We start from the raw sequence: 17,991 nt of genomic DNA, 5'->3' as shown, positions 1-17,991 counted from the left end.
ATCTCGCGGGCAGTCGACGACTGCATGTACACGTGTTCCAATTATAAGCAACGCCAAGAAAGTTCAGTTATAATACTCCTTTTCTGAAATCGTATTTCCGCTGCCAGCAAGACCGTCTATGGCAATTTTACTCTAGCACACTTTCACTCTTTATTAGATCAGGGTTTACGTTCAGAATAGCCAACATTGAATACAACTGAGCAAAAATTTAGGACTATATTTCCCTTTAAAAGCAAGAGAACCACCCTCATCGACACCCTCCCGCCGTAACTATAGAGGTTAAGGGTGAACGAATTCACACCGGTGATTGAAAGAGCTGGCGCGACCGCACCGCGACTGGCAATTAATTGAGCGACGCACGTGACTGATGCACACGCCGGCAAGCGCGACGTTCCCGTCGCCACGCCAAAATGCATCACGATTGATGCCGTTCACGTCTTCTCGCGCCACTATAGCCACGTAAAGTAAGCGTCAGCGTATGCAGTGCATACATATGTGCAGACGTCCTGCTCCTGCGCCGCCGATTGCATGGTTCAGTAGATTTGGGACTGCAGTCGCGTGACTGAAAAATAGAGCAGCCACGAGCGACGGACGCAGAACAGTCGCTTTTCCACCAAAGCGACCATTTGTGACCAGTCGCTTTGAAGCCGACTTGGTCGCACGATCTTCCAACAAAACGTCCACCCAAACTAGCCAGATCAGGCCCGGGAGCTCTGGTACGCTACAGTTGGCAACCTCCTATTTTCTTCCAGTCAATTTCCAACCAATGATCCACCATTATCATTTCCAGTCATCTTCCTTCTTCATCAGAGGCTGATGCATTGGCAAGATACCTCTAGTTTTTTTCCCTGTTTAATAAACGTTTGTAACATCAAACAACCTGCCTTCATGTTTATTCAAATGACAACGAGAACAGGAAACACGGATGTAGCTTTGCGGCTTCGATCGTATTTGTTAGCATCTAACGACACTATCCGGCACGCCACATTATCTTATTCATCGATCGTACATGCGCGTGAGATATTGTAGTCACCAGTCGGCTGAAAAAAACTTCTCTTTGCTGTCAGAAGATTGTTTCAGTCAACCAATGACGAAATGTACTCTAATACTTGGCGTTGGGCCAGTCATGCATACATCTTTTTACTCTGTCCCGCATCACTGCCTTTTGGCAGCTCTGCAACAGTTTACTGAAAGCAATAGCGGCATAAATTTTCTGAATTCCTGGGGTTTAATGGTAGCGAACTTCGTGCTTCTGCTTGAATTTTATCTTTGTTTACGTTTATTAAGTTTGACAAGGATGTGGTGGTGGTGGTGAATTGTAGCAACAGGCGGGTTTAGCCTGGCGATCAAGGCCGGCAATTGCTCCCCCCGAGCGTCTCGCACAATACCGCTGAAGTGTTTCACCATATGCCCATCAAACCAGTCTCTCTTAAGAATTCGATAAGGAGACGTATTCTACTTGCAAGGCAATAGCAATTGTATAGCATCATGTCGTGCGCGTAATTCGCGCTATTTTGCTATACAAAATGGATAAGTCACTTCATGGACGTCGTGACAATGAGCCGCACACTTCGCGCTTTCAGATACGCCGACAACATTTTAATAATGGTTTTTGCGAATGATACGAATGAAGCGAGACAGCACGTGGTCGCGCCGTGCGTAACGGCAGCGAATTAACATTTTCGATGCCTTCGCGTATTCATTAATAACAAAAAAAGCAAGCAAACAAACAAATAGAAGGGAAAGCGCATGGTTTCATAAAGCTCTGTTTCAGTTACATGATGCTCCCCAGAAGCAATGTTAAAGGCGCCTTCCCAAAGCACAAATCGCTGTTGAAACATGGCGACGCGTGATGAGCTGGGTGCGGTGCACAAGAAAAAAGAAAAGGAAAGGAAAAGAAAGACTATGTACAAAGCGCCACACGCAATGTGCCTGCAGCAGGTGGCGAGACCGCACCGTGACGCATGCATATTGTATCGCTTCCTCTTTTAACACCCGACGATGTAGGGAAATTCTTTACTTCTTTCCCTCCCCCCCTTTCTTTTTATGACTTGCACTGATCCGTGCTTTAGGGACTCCGCGATGAAAAAGAAAGAAAATAATAAAAATGAAGAGATAGAAGGTCCGCGAGTGGCGAAGCATCAGTTTTAAGCGTAAGCTTGCGGGATCAACTGAACACGATAACGAAGTACAGTTGAAGGCGCCGCTCTTCCTTAACGAGTTCTTGATGGACAAACTGAGCAGCTCGAGCGCCATAAGGTTTCTATTATTAGAAGGATGCCACTGCGCGCCCTAAGTGTGCTCCGCATCAGTAAGATCGCCTGCTTCACGAAAGCAGACGATTTATAGCACCGTTAACTACACATACCCGGAGCCACGGAGATGCGAGTTACGTGTGGCTAAGGCTTTAGCAGTAGCGTGTAAACGTAATCAGCGCGAAACATTACCGCTATATGAGGGATAAATAAAAACACAGCAGACTGGAGCGAAATTGCACAATCGCCAACCAAGATTTATCGAAGCTGTCGTCTTTGAGCGCTTGTGTTAGCTTTTCTTTTTTTTTTTCTTTTTCGAAGCTCTGCGATTGATGCAAACATTCAGATATCTTCCCGCACATCACCTTTATAACAGGCCCGTCGTTTACTCAAAATTTAAACTCGTTGCAGCGTTTTCATTAGAGCCACGCAATATTTAATTTTCCCAGGGCACCGCGGGAGAACTTGGTTATATCGCTTTCGAGCGGCTATAGTTGTATGCTAGCAGCTTCGCTGTAAAATTGTTTGGAAAAGCTGGCCATGCCACAGACGCGTTAACGCAATGAATGCAATATTTCTCCGCGCTTGACTTGTTCCGTCAGGCATAGTTACAGATGGTCTCTCTTGAGCGTCCGCAATATATTAATACATGGCGCTCACGTACGAAGCTAATTACAGAAATAATTTTAACTATACCCACGTGAACTTACTTGCGAACTACGACCACACCAGGTGCATCTTTCATATCCAGGTTATGCACGCACAATTCAAACACGTGCACCTGCTTGCACTGCCACTTTAACAAAAATGGCATAAATAAACACGTGGCTGAAAACGCTATTTCAAGTCGCATAGGCAAATTACTAAGCCTCACCTTCGCATTCATAAGTACAACATATACGCATCCGTTTTTCTTGCATGTGTAACAGTGAAACGCACTATTTTAAGCTGTAATATTGAAATATGACCCATTTGCAGGTCGCGCCACAAACGGTGATTTGAAGTGCTGCGAAACTCGTCAATCGTGTGCAGTATTACACAAGTAAGAAATAGTGATAGACTGGCCGTCAGCTGTAGGTGTAGCAAAGAAAAGGAACTTTTCCGAAAAGGCTATCAAACTAAATTTAACGCCGCTTTAAAGGCGGCAGATTTGACTTAAAATCCTCCGAGGACTTGTGACAAATGCATGAATTTATACGGTAAAACAGGCATAAAAATAAATAAAGAAAGAAAGAAACTACAGAATAAAACGAGTTCTGCATCTATACGGTAAAACAGGCATAAAAATAAATAAAGAAACTACAGAATAAAACGAGTTCTGCAACAAAGCGGTGCGACAGGTCGTGCCATATACGTTTCGTAAGACCACCCGACCAGTCCGCTACCAAAGCGGCACTGACCTATTAGATATGGCGCTATCTAATACGCTACGAGCCTCTTGAACCCACGCTTTCCACTGGGAGAAGAAGCTCCACGCTTTCCATTGGGATTGAGAGAAGCTTAAGGAAAATGCAGTGCGCCAAAGTCTGGAAGTCTTCAGCCCTTTGAACAGACGTTTAAACGGACGCATTCGCAGTCACTCGTGCATCGCGCATTCAAAAGCATTTACGCCATGCTTATCCGACGAGTACACGTAAGTGCAGTGAACTTTTCGAAGCTTCGCAAAAGCTTAGAGCAATCGCTGCTCCGGCAGCACAAAGAACACGCATTTGGGTTGGTATACCCGCGCAAGTCCCGGAGTAATGTAGCTTCTCCGTGAGGTGACCATCCGCACGTGTGCGCAGTGTGAGCCGGTCCACGACAGACGCGGCTGAGAATTGTTCTAAGAAGCGACCGCACGCCACTAATCCGCTACGACATAAGCCCGAACCATGGTCGCACCGTAAAAGGCCAAAAAAGAAAACATACCGGATTGAAAAGTGGCGGGTAAGTATAGAGTCGCAGGATGCACGCAGTGAGACTAGGTGGCGTGTGAGAACGATTCATTGCGAGAAAGATGTCAGTATGAGTGTGCACGCGCTGAGCCTCTGTAACTCTACGTGTACTTCTAATCAGACAGTCATTTGTTTCCGTTATAAGCCTCAGACCGCGGTGCCTTTCATTTCCCTCTTAAGGCGCGCGATGTCAATCGAATCGCCGGCTCCGTATCCCTAAGGCGATGGCCCATGTCAGTGCGCCGGTTCTCGTCAGATCACTGAAGCTTGGCAGTACTGGGCTCAGCAAGTGCTCGACTGGCCTCAGTGACTAAATGTAGGCGTGAAGTAATGGACAATCGCACGTATTCCCACTGATAGTACCTTCTTCCCTCCATCTCCTTTCTTTCTTTTCTTCCCTTAAACCCCTTCCCGTGTGTAGGGTAGCAAACCGGACGTGCGTCTGGTTAACCTCCCTACCTTTCCTTCCCTCTTTTCCTCCCTCCTCATCCTCGAGAGGGTGAACCCTCGAGATGTCTTGCCATGGGCGTCTGGCCATAGAACGTTTATTCAGCGCAGGACACAAATACGCAGATGAAGGTAAACACACATGACACTGCAACTTTTTGAAAATATTGATTCTTTGGCGTGGTCGTTTTTGGACCGGCGTTACATATTCTTGAAGTAACTGTTCTGCCACGATTATCGGTGGCGTTCAAACGACCTCCAAGTCATAGAGCACACGCATTTCCTGCATGCTTGTGGCTCTTTGTGATATACATAGATAAGCAATAGCAAGTTATGCAATGGTGCACGTGCAATGCGGCGGTAGTCTGTTCCCGAGCGTATAAAAATAAGCGCCCACTTCCGGATAAACTTGATAGCAAACACAGTGCCGTGCGTGCTTAACCTTCGTCTCCGTACGTGTCTTGTGCGCTGCAAAAAATCATCTATGACGACAAGGAAGAGAGAGAGAGAGAGAAGAATACAGGAAGGCAGGGATGTTAACCAGTCAATAGTCTGGTTGGCTACCCTACACTGGGGGAAGGGAGAAGGGGAAGAAAAAGAAGGGAGAGAGAAGGTGTAGGTACGTGTACGGACAGCACTTCAGTTAAAGTCGCGCGAGCAAACCAGAAGTTCTGAGAAAACACAAAAAGTGCCTTCACTGCCTTCTGAGTCGATGATCGGTCGGGACGGTGCTCTAATATTGTCTAATACTGTCTAATATTGACGACAAGGAATAAACTCGACTAGCTTAAGCTACTTCTGTCGGGCCACTTTACTCGCTTTAACAGCAGTCCGAACGGTGCCCTGAACGAATAGTGACATTCCGTGGCAGAACGCATTACCCACAAATAAAAAAACACCGATGCACATGGCAGGCGCTGTGACGCACGCCTGTGTGTCTTTCAGTGTGGTTCTTGTCGTTGCGCTACAATATGCCATTGAGCAAGCACCAACTGTAGCCAACAGCATGTACTCCTGACAGGCCAGCGCATCCGGTGCTCGCCAAAACATGGTCCGCTGCTGGTGTATAGCGCGCGGCACATATACTATCTGCTGGCACAGCTGGTGCACGACACGACGTGCATCCGCACGACGGCACAGCTCAGCTGCATGAAACCTGCGGCGCGGCGCGGCGGCACCTGAAGTTCACTTCAACAAAAGAAGTACACTGCGGCAGTACACTGTCATAACTTATTAATTATCTAGTTGATATTGGTGAAATTCGCAACGCAGCTAAGCTCCGAAGGAGCCAATATGAAGCTCTCAAAAACAAAGCCACGGAAAAAAATGCACGGGGCACACAAAATGCTGCGACGCCGGGTTCTATAGGAGCATCCAACCTACGAACTGATAAAACTGAAAGTTATGCGCGTTTGGTCTATGGAAGAAAAGTTCGATAAGCCAATGTAACGATTTTTACATAAAGATAGCATATGCGCTTTACTGTTATCATTAGTCACGCGGCAATCTGCTAAAAGTTTAACTTATTAAGACAAAGTTTTACAGAACGGGTGGGGAGCATTGGTAATCAAGCTTCTTAATCATAAAGCTTCCTTTCCGCAGGTGTCTCCAGTGACTCGCCGTCGCACGAAGGCCTCAAGATGAGAAAAAAAAAAATATGGGGTTTTACGTGCCAAAACCACTTTCTGATCATGAGGCACGCGTAGTGAAGGGCTCCGGAAATTTCGACCACCTGGGGTTCTTTAACGTGCACCTAAATCTAAGTACACGGGTGTTTTCGCATTTCGCCTCCATCGAAATGTGGCCGCCGTGGCCGGGATTCGATCCCGCGACCTCGTGCTCAGCAGCCCAACACCATAGCCACTAAGCAACCACGGCGGGTTCAAGACGAGAAAACATTAACGCATAAGAATTGGCGCAACCTCAACTTTAACTAATCCGCTGAAAAACGCAAATTTTCTCTGCGATGAAGCCCACTACTATGCTGACACCTTCAGAAGTCGTCTTGTCACGTTAATGGTTTGCGTATATATTTGCTCTCGCCACCAACGCTGAGAGATGCGGTTGTCCTCCAGAGGCACAACAGAAACAGCGGACAGCATTGTTTTGTATTGCGATCTAGTTGCTGATAGAAGGTTGGCGAAATTCTTTTAAGTGAGAAAAGGAGATCGACAGCAATGACTATTTCATTACCTTAGCTCAATTACTGTTAGTATCATTTATGAGCGCCCCCGACTCCATTTCGTGCAGGGAAATTTTGGCGTGGTCTTTAAATATAACACACTGTAGGAGGTGGTCCCACGCTCTTAGGAACCACAAGCGATAACAAACATCACCATACGTCCGGCCTCGAACATTTATGTACGATCCCTAGCCTGACACCTACCACGCGGAAGCTCTTTCTGGCCTACTGCTCATCGTTCTGCGCAGCACGACGAATCTGGTCAGCCGGCTACTCCTAGTTCATTCCCGAGTTTACAACCGGCTGACTGCAGCAGAAGGCGGGCGTCCATTGAGTAGTTGTTAAAGTGCTCGGCTTGAAGCCGCATGAGCGCTGGTTCGGTTCCTCGACTACCACGCGATTTCCTGTGTTTGAAGTTTTTGCGAACGGACGGACCGACGGCCACGTTCAGACCCTTTCCTATCGCTCATAAATGCTGCTTGCAGTACAAAGAAAAGGCACTACAGGCCGAAAGCTTGACGCGAAAGTGAGCAGGAGGTTCTTACACAATCTTTGCAGTCCCAGCGACATGAAGTCGCGCATTTCTGCAACGGAAATTTATACTCCCTGCATCTAAAACGTATACCTTGCGTTAATTATTATTTCTTAACTGTCGGCATGATGTTGGCAGACATTTGTACAACATGCCACGCTTAGCGCAATTACTGCAGCCCCCGCGCAGTAGCTACACGTGCTTCTAGTTGAACCTGCTTAGTGCCTTCCTCATTTCCTTCAGTGTAACGCACCTGTAAGGCAAGTTACACAAAAAGTGAGAGGAGACCCGTATGAAGCCCTTTCTACCTCAAATTAGGAAAACGAAAGCGACGTTTTTACTGGACATGTGTCACACGGAATCGAAAGTACCTGGACGAAAGTGCTAACACAAGCGAATACCTTCGCGCGCGAGGGTAAAGCGGCGAAGCTATATATATGCATAGAGGTGCGTGGGTGGCACAGAAGTGTTTGGGAACGGTCTTTTGTGAAAAATGAGAGGCTTCGCCTAGATATATGCCCGCAAATTACTTAAGGACCAGTATTGTTCCCAAAACTTCTCTACTGTAAGGACGTTTCCCTATCGACCAGCGTTCCAACACCCGTCAATCATGATAACAACAGGCATGCTAATGAGACAAACAACGCGGTGATAGCCAGTCGCAGACGCGACTTGCATAAGAGAAATTTCGTCAATGCAGAACCAAATCTTTAAGATAACAGTGAAGAAAAAAACAAAGAACGAATATAATAGAAGACGGAAGAAAAAGGTAAACCTCTGACGTTTACAAAAAAGAGAAAACAGTTTACAAAGATTTCCCAAGGCGCAAATATGAAGGAATTTACGAAACAACGGTAAATCCTGCGTCTCGCACGAAAGTGATACGCCGGTACGCATTCGACTGAAGTGTATGTTATGGGCAAGGTTGGCGACGGAGAAGTGCGGCTGCAAAGAGTCGGGATGGATCGAATTCACTTGCAGATGGCATCACAGGGCTGCTTATTCTCGCAATGATCATCACAGCACTGCTACGGTACATAGAAAAATTGGCAGTGGCTTAGCTCGGTTATGCCAGGATATACGTAGCGAAAGCTAAGGCATAGCATGGTTAGCCTTGGTTAATCTTGATTGCAAGCCCAGGTTAGTCTGGTTGTCTAGCTATGTTGCGGCGTTTAGCCAGTCGTTCGGCGCGCTGTTCGTCTGTTTCCTGGGCGATTCGTTTCCTCTTCATCTCTTTCCGATGTCGATTCCAGGTCTCCTCCTGCTTATCAGAATTGTCGCCGTCCATACTGCCGCCTCAACTGTGGTTGCGGCGCACGCGAGCTCTCCTTTTCAATCCTCCGACATGTAATCAGGCATACGACGCAGCTGGCGAAGCGAGCGGAGGCGAACGCAACGACGAGGAACGCGGTGTGGCGTGAAACGCGGTGTGACGTCATGTGCCTCCTCGGAGCACCGCCACGGCAAAATCGCAAGTTCCCGGCCAGTAAAGCTTTCGCTTTAAACAAATTGCGAGCGAGCCGAACACGTCGCTGTGCGTTCAGGCTTGCGGCTCCCTTCTCTCTCTCTCTCTCTCTCTCGCTATCGACGCGGAGAAATTGCCGAGCATTATTTGAGAAGACGCCGGTAAGCAAGCGGCGTGTTAACCGCCGAGAGGCCGTAACTTCACTACATCGTTCTACATCGTTAGCCCAGGCGCTCTTTCGCACTCGCTGCAAACACGGCCGCCTGTAACGCACGATGAAACCAGCAGCAAGGCATGGCGCTCCGCCGCCGCCGCCGCCTCAGAACGAGAGGCAAGCGTTTCGAACCTAATCTACTACAGCAAAGTCGTTCAAGCGCCGCTGCAAAGGGGGGGGGGGGATGCGAGACGGGGCCGGTCCGTCTACGGAGTCGTCGGCCGCCGCCGTTGTGAAATGTCGGACTCAATAAGGGCGCACCGGCGCCGCCAGAGACACGCACGCAAACACGCACCGCACGCACGCACCGCGTGCGAACGCCCGGTCGGCGGCGGCGGCGTTGAGTTCAGCAGCGATCAGACAGCCAGCCGAGCCCGGAGAGTTGGTCCCCGGGGGATATGGGGCGAATTAATGGCAGCATGCGGAGAATTAATTACGGGAGGCGAGCGTACGCGCCTTTATGCGGCGGGTGCCACCACCTCGCAACTTTCGGCGCGAGCCTCCCCCACCGCCGCCACCGCTACGCAGCTAGCTGGCTGCTCGAGCGGCGAGTCGGCTGCGATTCGCGGGAGCGTGGCCGCGGACGCTAATAAATTGCGAGGGAGAAAGCAAAAGTTGCGTGCATGGCTCTTCTGCCGAGGACAGAGCGCGATTCCGGCGATTCGTCCGGATACACAGATGTCTGGATATCAGACTGCCCGGCGCCAAGCGGAGAAACGAACACGACAGGGAGGATATTACGTGTCAGAAAAGAAACGTCATTGCAACACGGGCCTCTATTCCTACTTGGCGGATTGCGCAAATCACCCGTCTGTGGAAAACAGTTTTTCTTTCGTTTAAGAGGAATGTTTAACTGCGAAGAGGCGTAGAATAAACGAAGCGCCCATCCGCTCCGCAGTCTTTTACATTAATAACATACAATTCTAACAGGAAGCCCTTCGTCTTTTGGGACCCCCTTCTGTAGTAAGTTCGCGACGCATCCTGTTATGAACTTACATGCATAGATGCGTATATAAAGTAATCTGAATGGGGAGACATGAAGATCAAATGGTCAGCGAGACAGAAAAAGAACGCCTAAAGAAGGTCAGTGGCTTCCACGCAGTGTCGAGTTAAGACAGCCCGTTCAACCTTGCATATATCACGATGTACTTTTCATTCATTGTTAAGTACGTTGTTAAATGGCTCCTAGCGGTCACTTCTCGCACGTAATTTGTAAGCCAAATGGTTAATGTCATGTGTTGCCCGCGACAGGAAAAAAAGAAACAAACAAACAAAGATTACGAACATCTGAGTTGACTTTCAAAGCCATGCATAAGTCTGAAGGAGCCGGTGTGAAACGAGCATTCGCTGTGCGGTGTATGCCGCAACCGCTGGCAACCTGGAATATATAGGCAAGTCTTCCTGCGCAACGTCTTTCGAGCAATCAGCAGTATTCTTTATTAATTAAACATCTGATGAAATTTGAGAAAGAACAAAAAGGAGGGAAAGGCAGATTAGTCAACCAAACGCGCATCCGGTTTGGTGCACTGTATGCGAATGAAAGAGGGTTAAGTGATAAAAAGAGACGCACCTGCCGCACAAGACGCCAGTGTAGCCATCTGCCTGAGACAGGACATCTGCCCAAGTCTTGGACAGGAACACGAGAGGCAGTCTCTGAGCATGGCGTCGTGGACGATATCCGTGGCGTGAAGACAGCTATCTCACGTTAAACGCAGCGAGCGCGAGCGAATGTGGCTCGAGGAGCCGAGCAGCGCACGCCTTGGTTACAGTAGGAAGATACTGTGCGTCTAAGCGCATAAACTAGTCCTGTAGGTCGCGACCCAAGTTTTCTTTGGCATGGGGGAACGCGTGATCACCCTTGGCGTTGGTGTGGTAGAGGCGGTTCACGTCGGTGCAGCGATTCAACGTACATACACATAAGATGGCCCCCTTAGACTTGTGCACGCTGACCGCACTAGCTTAAACCACCGGAAACTGCCTTTGCCGGCAACTAAGTCCAGTCTTTCTATCCAGGGTGCAAAGTGAAGGTACGCAACTCGATGGGCACCCAATGGGCCATGCTCTTGATCGCCCTTCTTCGAGCAGCATGCGCGAGGGGGGTTTGCTTTGATCTGAGCCAGACGGCCAGTATGTGGCACATCATATTTCACCCAAATGCGCACTGCATTGCGCGTGTCTCCTTCCCTGTACTCTCGAAGTACACCGACGGCACTGTTCACGAGTCCGTCCTTCACGTCGATGTTGAACGTGGCCCCCAGTGAGCATGCCGGGTACCTTGGCCTGTGCGCGAACAGACTCGTCGTCGGGCCTGTATCCGAGGCACACATCAACTGCTCTAGCCTCGTGTACGTCTCCCACACCTTGTAGGGCAACATCGGTGTTGAACGCATCGACGTCCTTATTAGAGTAGAAGAGTTGCACAGCACCGGGCACAACGACCAATGTTCGATCAGCGCTGAGAAACCGACTTTCCATGACGCGCACCTCTTCCGGGTGGAGGGCCCTCCCGTCCCCGATTTTCGCGAGAATTGCCGAGAACCCGGCGTCCTTTCGACGCACAAGCGGCCGCAACGGGAAGCAGGCGACACGATGCCACTTCACCTCCGGGCTGAACACCTTGTTGTGACCCCGTACACACCTAAAGACCTCGCTAGCACGAATCGGAGGCAGTTGTCGCGGATCGCCGCACATTATGATGTCCAGACCGCCGAACTACTCGTCGTACTTGTACGTGATCTGTACGTCGTTCGCATACAGTAATATCCCCTACAGGCCCGTACCACCTTAAGCAATTGCCCATACCCCCGCAAACGCGGCCCATATGATGATAGTTTTTGCACACACACATCACGAAACGCTGGAAACTAGCCTAAGACAGCTCCGCTGTAATATATATATTATATATATATATATATATATATATATATATATATATATATATATATATATGTGTGTGTGTGTGTGTGTGTGTGTGTGTGTGTGTGTGTGTGTGTGTGTGTGTGTGTGTGTGTGTGTGTGTTGCGTAAAACAGGTAAACCATAGTAAGTGTTGAAAGCAGCCTTTCACGTATGCCTTCCACTATTTCCACAAGCCGCCGCGGTGGCTCAGCAGCTATGGAGTTCTACTACTGAGCACGAGGTCCCGGGCTCGATTCCCGGCCACGGCGGCCGCGTTCAGATGAGCGCTGAATACAACAACGCTAGTTTACTTAATTCAGGCGCACGTTAAGGAACCGCAGGTCGTCGACATTAGTCCTTAGCCCTCCACAGTGGCGTAAACCATTGTGAAATTTCGAGACGTTAAACCCCACGATCTAAATAATTATTCTATAAGATATCGCCGAAATCATTTAACTTCAAATCATATTATACACCACAATCTAACGGCTCTGTAACATCACGCCGAAAGATATCGAAATCTGCTAACCTCAATCATGGGTGCTCTCGAGTTATACTAAAATACTGATCAGGTCACCTGAACTTGCCGGTCATAAAGCTGAGTACTGTGTTTTTTATTGTTATTTCTTTATTGTTCAGCATCAGTGCGACTCTTGTACGCCCCATAAATGTCTAGTACTGTAATGCGGAACATAAAGCGCGAACGTGTGTCATCTGCCGTGTGCGCATTGTGCCCGGAGGACCAGCCTTTTGTCGGACCATGAGCACTTGGCTTCTACGGAATATTTTCCCTTGAGACTTCGTCTTAAGCGGTAAAGACAAACAAAGTGTTCACTTAAATTTGGATAGAAACTCGCTAGCAACCGGATAATGAAGTGGCAAGTACACCGTTATTCGACTGGGAAGAGAATTTGTATTGATGCGCCAGCCTATAACGCTTTCTCCCTTGCGTGACGTCACGGTGCAGGCGCTCCACTTTCGATATCACCGTCTTTTGGGGACTATGTTTTGGAGCTTGGTGGCACAGAGGACAGGTGGAGTGCGGCTTTGTGGGCGGAGCTTGTACTGAATTCTTACGTTTGTCGTCGAGTACAAAAAAAAAAAAATGAAAGAAAGGAACGCTAAAGCTATCACCATTACTTCAAGTGCGGGATAAAACTGTAATCATAGACGGTTACCGCTCGTGAAAATAAAGCGTAAGAGGTGCACTTTTATTACGAAAGAGCCATGTATTGTCAATAAGTAGCTCGGACCAAATACTGTGCTTGTTTCCGTCTACTTTGGAGAAAGGCCGTGTCGATCATATCGGCCTGGCTTGACACGGCTATGCGTTTGTTCACCCGAGTTCACCATGGTCGCCCTGCTCGTAAGTGATCGCGCTTCTCGTACGTACTGTTGCGGCTGACGCGGTCGAATGCCATCCTGAAATGAAGAGCCACAAAGTTCAATCTCGGCTCGGAGTGAACTTTTCTTTCTTTTGTTTCGTGAGGAACGCACATGCTACTGGCAGCTATGTTACTGTCGTCTTTCATTTGTATATTATATTATGTATGACACGTGCAGGAACGGGAATCCAGAATTTATCTTGTCGGTAATGTCAGGATATCAGGGCCTGACTCTTGGGGCAGGCTCGGCAATCGCACCGTAGGCGGGCCTTTGACGTTGCTGTGGGAGCTACATGAAGAGCTGGAAAGCAGCCCTTGAAAAACGAATGCTCTTTGCCTCTAATGCTACAAACCTTGCACAGGAATAAACATTCCCACCGAACTTCCGCCACGAGTGACAAGACGGACAATAATTGCCAATGAGGCACAAGTATAAAGTGGATCGGCTAGTATGACAGATAGTCTCTCAGCAGTACACAATACTCGTCAGTGAGATGCTGAGAGGATTAAGGCGCATGATATAGCGGCGCTTCAGTTAATAAAACGTATCGTGTGCGACGCATGTTCGGGGAACGCATGGCGTGAACCTAACTGTCGATGCTCAGGTTAGCCTTGAAGTCTGTAAGCTACTGGGCGGGCAGGGCAGACGACGCGGTATACATGACCCTGGGAACCATGGCGCTAACTTTGTAGCATGCTCAGGGAAGCCAAGCACGCGCCAAACCAGAATGGCGTAATCAGGCTTGTACGACGAAAATGTCGTTGCAACGTCATACACTGGCACAACAGACTTACCTGCTTGCTTGCGCCTCACGTCATGGCGTTTCGCTTCCCCAATAGGGCCAATACAGCTGATTGGACAAGAAGTCGGCGTTTGAAGGAAGGGGGGATAAAAACCCGTAGGTGAAGGTAAGGCAGGGTAAGCCGGAAATCGTACAATACTGAAACAGCCTAACTTGAGAGACAGATTTCTTTCTGGAACACTTATGACTTCCTAAACTACCGCAAATGTGAAAGTATCTAAATCATCTTCAGTTACACGCACCATTTTCTATATTTAGTTTCCTTGAAACCTTCGTTCTCTTTCATTCACACACTACCCCATCTTTCTGCTCTGGCACATACCAATATTTATTTCGATCTTACTACTATATATATATATATATATATATATATTTATTTATATCGCGTTATTTGTCATCTTACACTGCAATAATGTGTGGAAAAACTGACGACAAAGGCCGCTAACAAATAAAATGGAATAAAATTAGTCAGTCACCACATGGTAGCCGTCCAAGCCTTCAACACAAGCATGATCAGCTAAGAACCTCAGCACATCAAAGCAATCTCTGTATAGAAGAGCCAGGTGTCTGCGATCGTCCAATGAAAGCTCGAAACTCAAAATTTACGCTGAGGGAATCAAACTAATACAATCAAGCGACGATTGATTGGGGCTCATTGTTAGCGAGAATATTATGATATTTATTTGCCTTCTATTAAGAATCAGTCTGAGCGTCGAGTTACGACTATCTTATTTTACTACCTCATTCCATCGTATTTCTTAGATTTCTAAATGAAAGTTACCGCAATGACCAATAAGCACTTTTTGTGGGCACCTTTATCATGTACTAATTAAGAATTAACTTCGACTTAGAGCGCATTGCAAGTTCCATTGAAGCGCGCCATTTCCAGCCATCGTTCCCCACCGCCAGCGTTTTCGAAGCGCATGTTTGTCTTATACAATAGTGGCAGACAAGTATGTGCGTCAATCATTCAATGAGAAACAGCTTGTTTACTCAAAGATGAAGGAAATCTACGGTCTAATTCCGACAGTTGGTCGGATTAAGAATGTGAAAAGGTTCGAAAGCCTTACCTATGTCGCGATTGACGACCACGACGAACAGAACGTAGAACTCGTGCCGTGTCCTAAGCTCAAGAGTAGTCCACGGGTGCGCAGGCAGCTCGAAAAGCGCACGGTAACTCAATCCAACGCAAGTCAAGTGCACGGCCGCCTGACAGCGCCAGGGGCAGGCACGTTTGTAAACGGGCGCGCGCTCGGTATAGCGTGAGATACGGGCACCGCTTGAAAGGTCGGTCACAACACAAAGAAACAATCACAGCGGTAAATCCAATGCACGGAAGCAACAATCACGCGCTGTATCTGTCGAAGCGTCGCCGCACGGGAAGGACGCGGAGCTCCTGTCAGTGTCACGTACAGGAAGGGCGCGCAGTAACTCGATCGTGCCTGGGCGCGACCAGTTGCAGCACAGGCAATCACATCACACTGACGTCCCAAGCGCAGAACGACTGCACACCACCACTCGAAACAAGAAAAGAAGCCAGTATGACGTTTGCAGCGGCAGCAGTAGCAACAAATGCAACGAGAGCGATGATCCCGTCGCTACAGTCTGTCTTTCTTTACTACTCCGGTGAGTGACAAGTGCCGCGGTGCTTTCTGGGTGTCCGCGAGAATATGGAGAGGGAGATCATTGACGGACGTCCGAGACGCGATGACGGGAGAGATGACCGTCCGAGATCGATCTGACACCTCCGGACGACGTCAAAAGGGTCGCGACTACACGACGCGCACAACGCCGGCGGCAGACATCGTCCACCTTGACGGCTGCTGTACTCCAAAGGGGCGGAGCGTGGCGCCGGTTTTACGCACCAGCTGCTGTTGCAGCGGCGCGGCGAGCGGCCATGCTGTCCTAGTGGACTCCGAGCTGCGACTAGCGTGGAGGCGCGCAAAGCCGCCGGCCCGCAGTGGCGCCGCCGCTGCCGACTGGGGAGCGTTCCATTCGCAAGCACGGGGGAGAGGTTGCGCGCGCGTGAGGAGCTATGCCGAAGGACGGAGAGGCCGCCACAGAGCGCACGTCAGAGAAAATCGCAGTGGCAGGCTACTCTTCAGCATCACGGCTCACAACCATGGGGGGCATTCTGTCAGCGTCCACCTAGTGGACTGCCCATTTCGGCAGCCGCTGATTGGCTGGATAAGTACTAGCGAGAAGGAGGACTGGCTCGGAGCGCCTGCTTCGTTCTCGCTCGTACTATAGCTCAGCCAATCAGCATTTCAACAGCAGTCGAGTTGGACACTCCCATTAGATGGACACTCACAGAATACCGCTCTAGAGTCACTGGAATACCGCTTCAGCGCTGCTCTACACGGATGCAGACGGCACGCATCGCCGCGCCGATTCAGAATTCTCCGCTGTTCATCACATGCTCTCGAGAGCTCCATGGGGTGCCTTCGTTAAAAAATTGTTAAAAAGTTGTATCCATCCATTTCACAAGAACACAACCATGTTCTTTCTTTCAAATCTTCAACGTGATCAAGTTAGGATCAGTCACATAAACAGGTGGAATCGCCTCAGTCGCGTATAGTTTTGATGCTTTGCTAAAAATTATGCCTCGTTGGTAAGTTACAAAAAAAAAAAAAAAAAAAAAAAAATTAACGACCGTTTGTAAGAGTAACATGGTTTTTAGGAGTGACAGGATGGTTGTCTAGGGAAACGCAGTTGAAGCCGGCGTCCAGAGGATTAGATAGAGGAATGAGATTAGAAAATTTGCAGACACTGCATAACGCCCACTAACATAGGACATGGGTGTTTACAGGACGCTGGAGGAACGAGGGGACCTAAATTGGAGGCTTTAAGCTTCATCCGACAGGGAACGTAAATTGACGTGTGATGATCGTGCCTACTTCTTGGCAGCACAAGTGGAAAATCAGCTTATGTTCGTCTGAGCAAACGTACCTGAAAATTGTGTTACGTGTCGCGTGAGCCGGCATGCAGGGCTGAGGACATTATCATAGTGACCTGCTGTAATTCGCCTCCATGATTAAACCTGCAGTGAAACGATGCATAATTATCATCACTTTGAAGAGAGAGAGAGAAATCTCTAACAAAATACAGAGAATTTCGCCGGCGTATATGTAAGCGCATACATGTTACTCTGCATAAGGAAGGGAATCGGGGACAAAAAGGCCCTAGGGAGAGGAGGACGGGAAAAGGAAAGAAATGCAAGAAAATTTATGATCATGGTATGTGCAGGGCAAATAGTGACGTTGATATTGATGTAAACAGGCTAGAACTTGTCAATTAAGTCAATGTGTGGAAGGAATAAAGAAGGCATAGGACTTAATATATTGATTCCTAGATCTACTCGATTTTGGGAAGCAGACTCATTCTGCTGAAATAACATGTTCTTTCGACTCCGAAACCTGAACATTCGAACAAAATCTGTTCCTCGGTTTCTAACGCACCACAGCTATCACAAGAAGTGTTGGTACTCAGTCCAAGACGGCGCAGGTGAATGTAGCGTTCAGACGAAGCCGATGACGCACTGTCTCGAGGTGACGTGGAAATTGATGTGGATGTGTTTATTAAGCACTGTGTCATCAGAGTGCAAAGTGATGTTGATGATGTGACAGACTCCACAGTCGATTCCTTTGCGCGTGGGCTTATTTCTCTGCCAATGCTGACGCTTCGAATATTGTTAAGTATATTTGTCAAAAATTAAATACATGTGGACCTCTGCGGGCAGCTAGATCGCTTTTTCATTTCTGCATACGCCACAGTGTTCAGGAATCCATTATTATGCGCAGTATGATCAGCGACAGTGGCTATATGATGAATGTGACTAATGTGTCGAGTTACTGGATGTTACTGTTGAAGAAAACTA

The 17,991-nt window shown here is 48.3% G+C and overlaps 1 protein-coding gene across 2 annotated transcripts in view; it reads right to left on the bottom strand.

Moving 5' to 3' along the window:
- Positions 1–16,056, bottom strand: part of LOC126536596 (uncharacterized) — a 330,135-nt gene extending 314,079 nt beyond the window's left edge. For both annotated transcript variants that reach the window (XM_050183626.3, XM_055073532.2), the window contains exon 1: positions 15,185–16,056. The gene's annotated coding sequence lies outside the window, so the exon portion shown is untranslated. The remainder of the gene's footprint in view (positions 1–15,184) is intronic.
- Between the last annotated feature and the right edge of the window lie 1,935 nt (positions 16,057–17,991).

This window comes from Dermacentor andersoni, chromosome 4, assembly GCF_023375885.2.
Source record: "Dermacentor andersoni chromosome 4, qqDerAnde1_hic_scaffold, whole genome shotgun sequence".
Classification (NCBI taxonomy): Eukaryota; Metazoa; Arthropoda; class Arachnida; order Ixodida; family Ixodidae; genus Dermacentor; species Dermacentor andersoni.
Note: the sequence above shows the minus strand (reverse complement) of the source record. Positions and strands in the feature narration are given on the sequence as shown.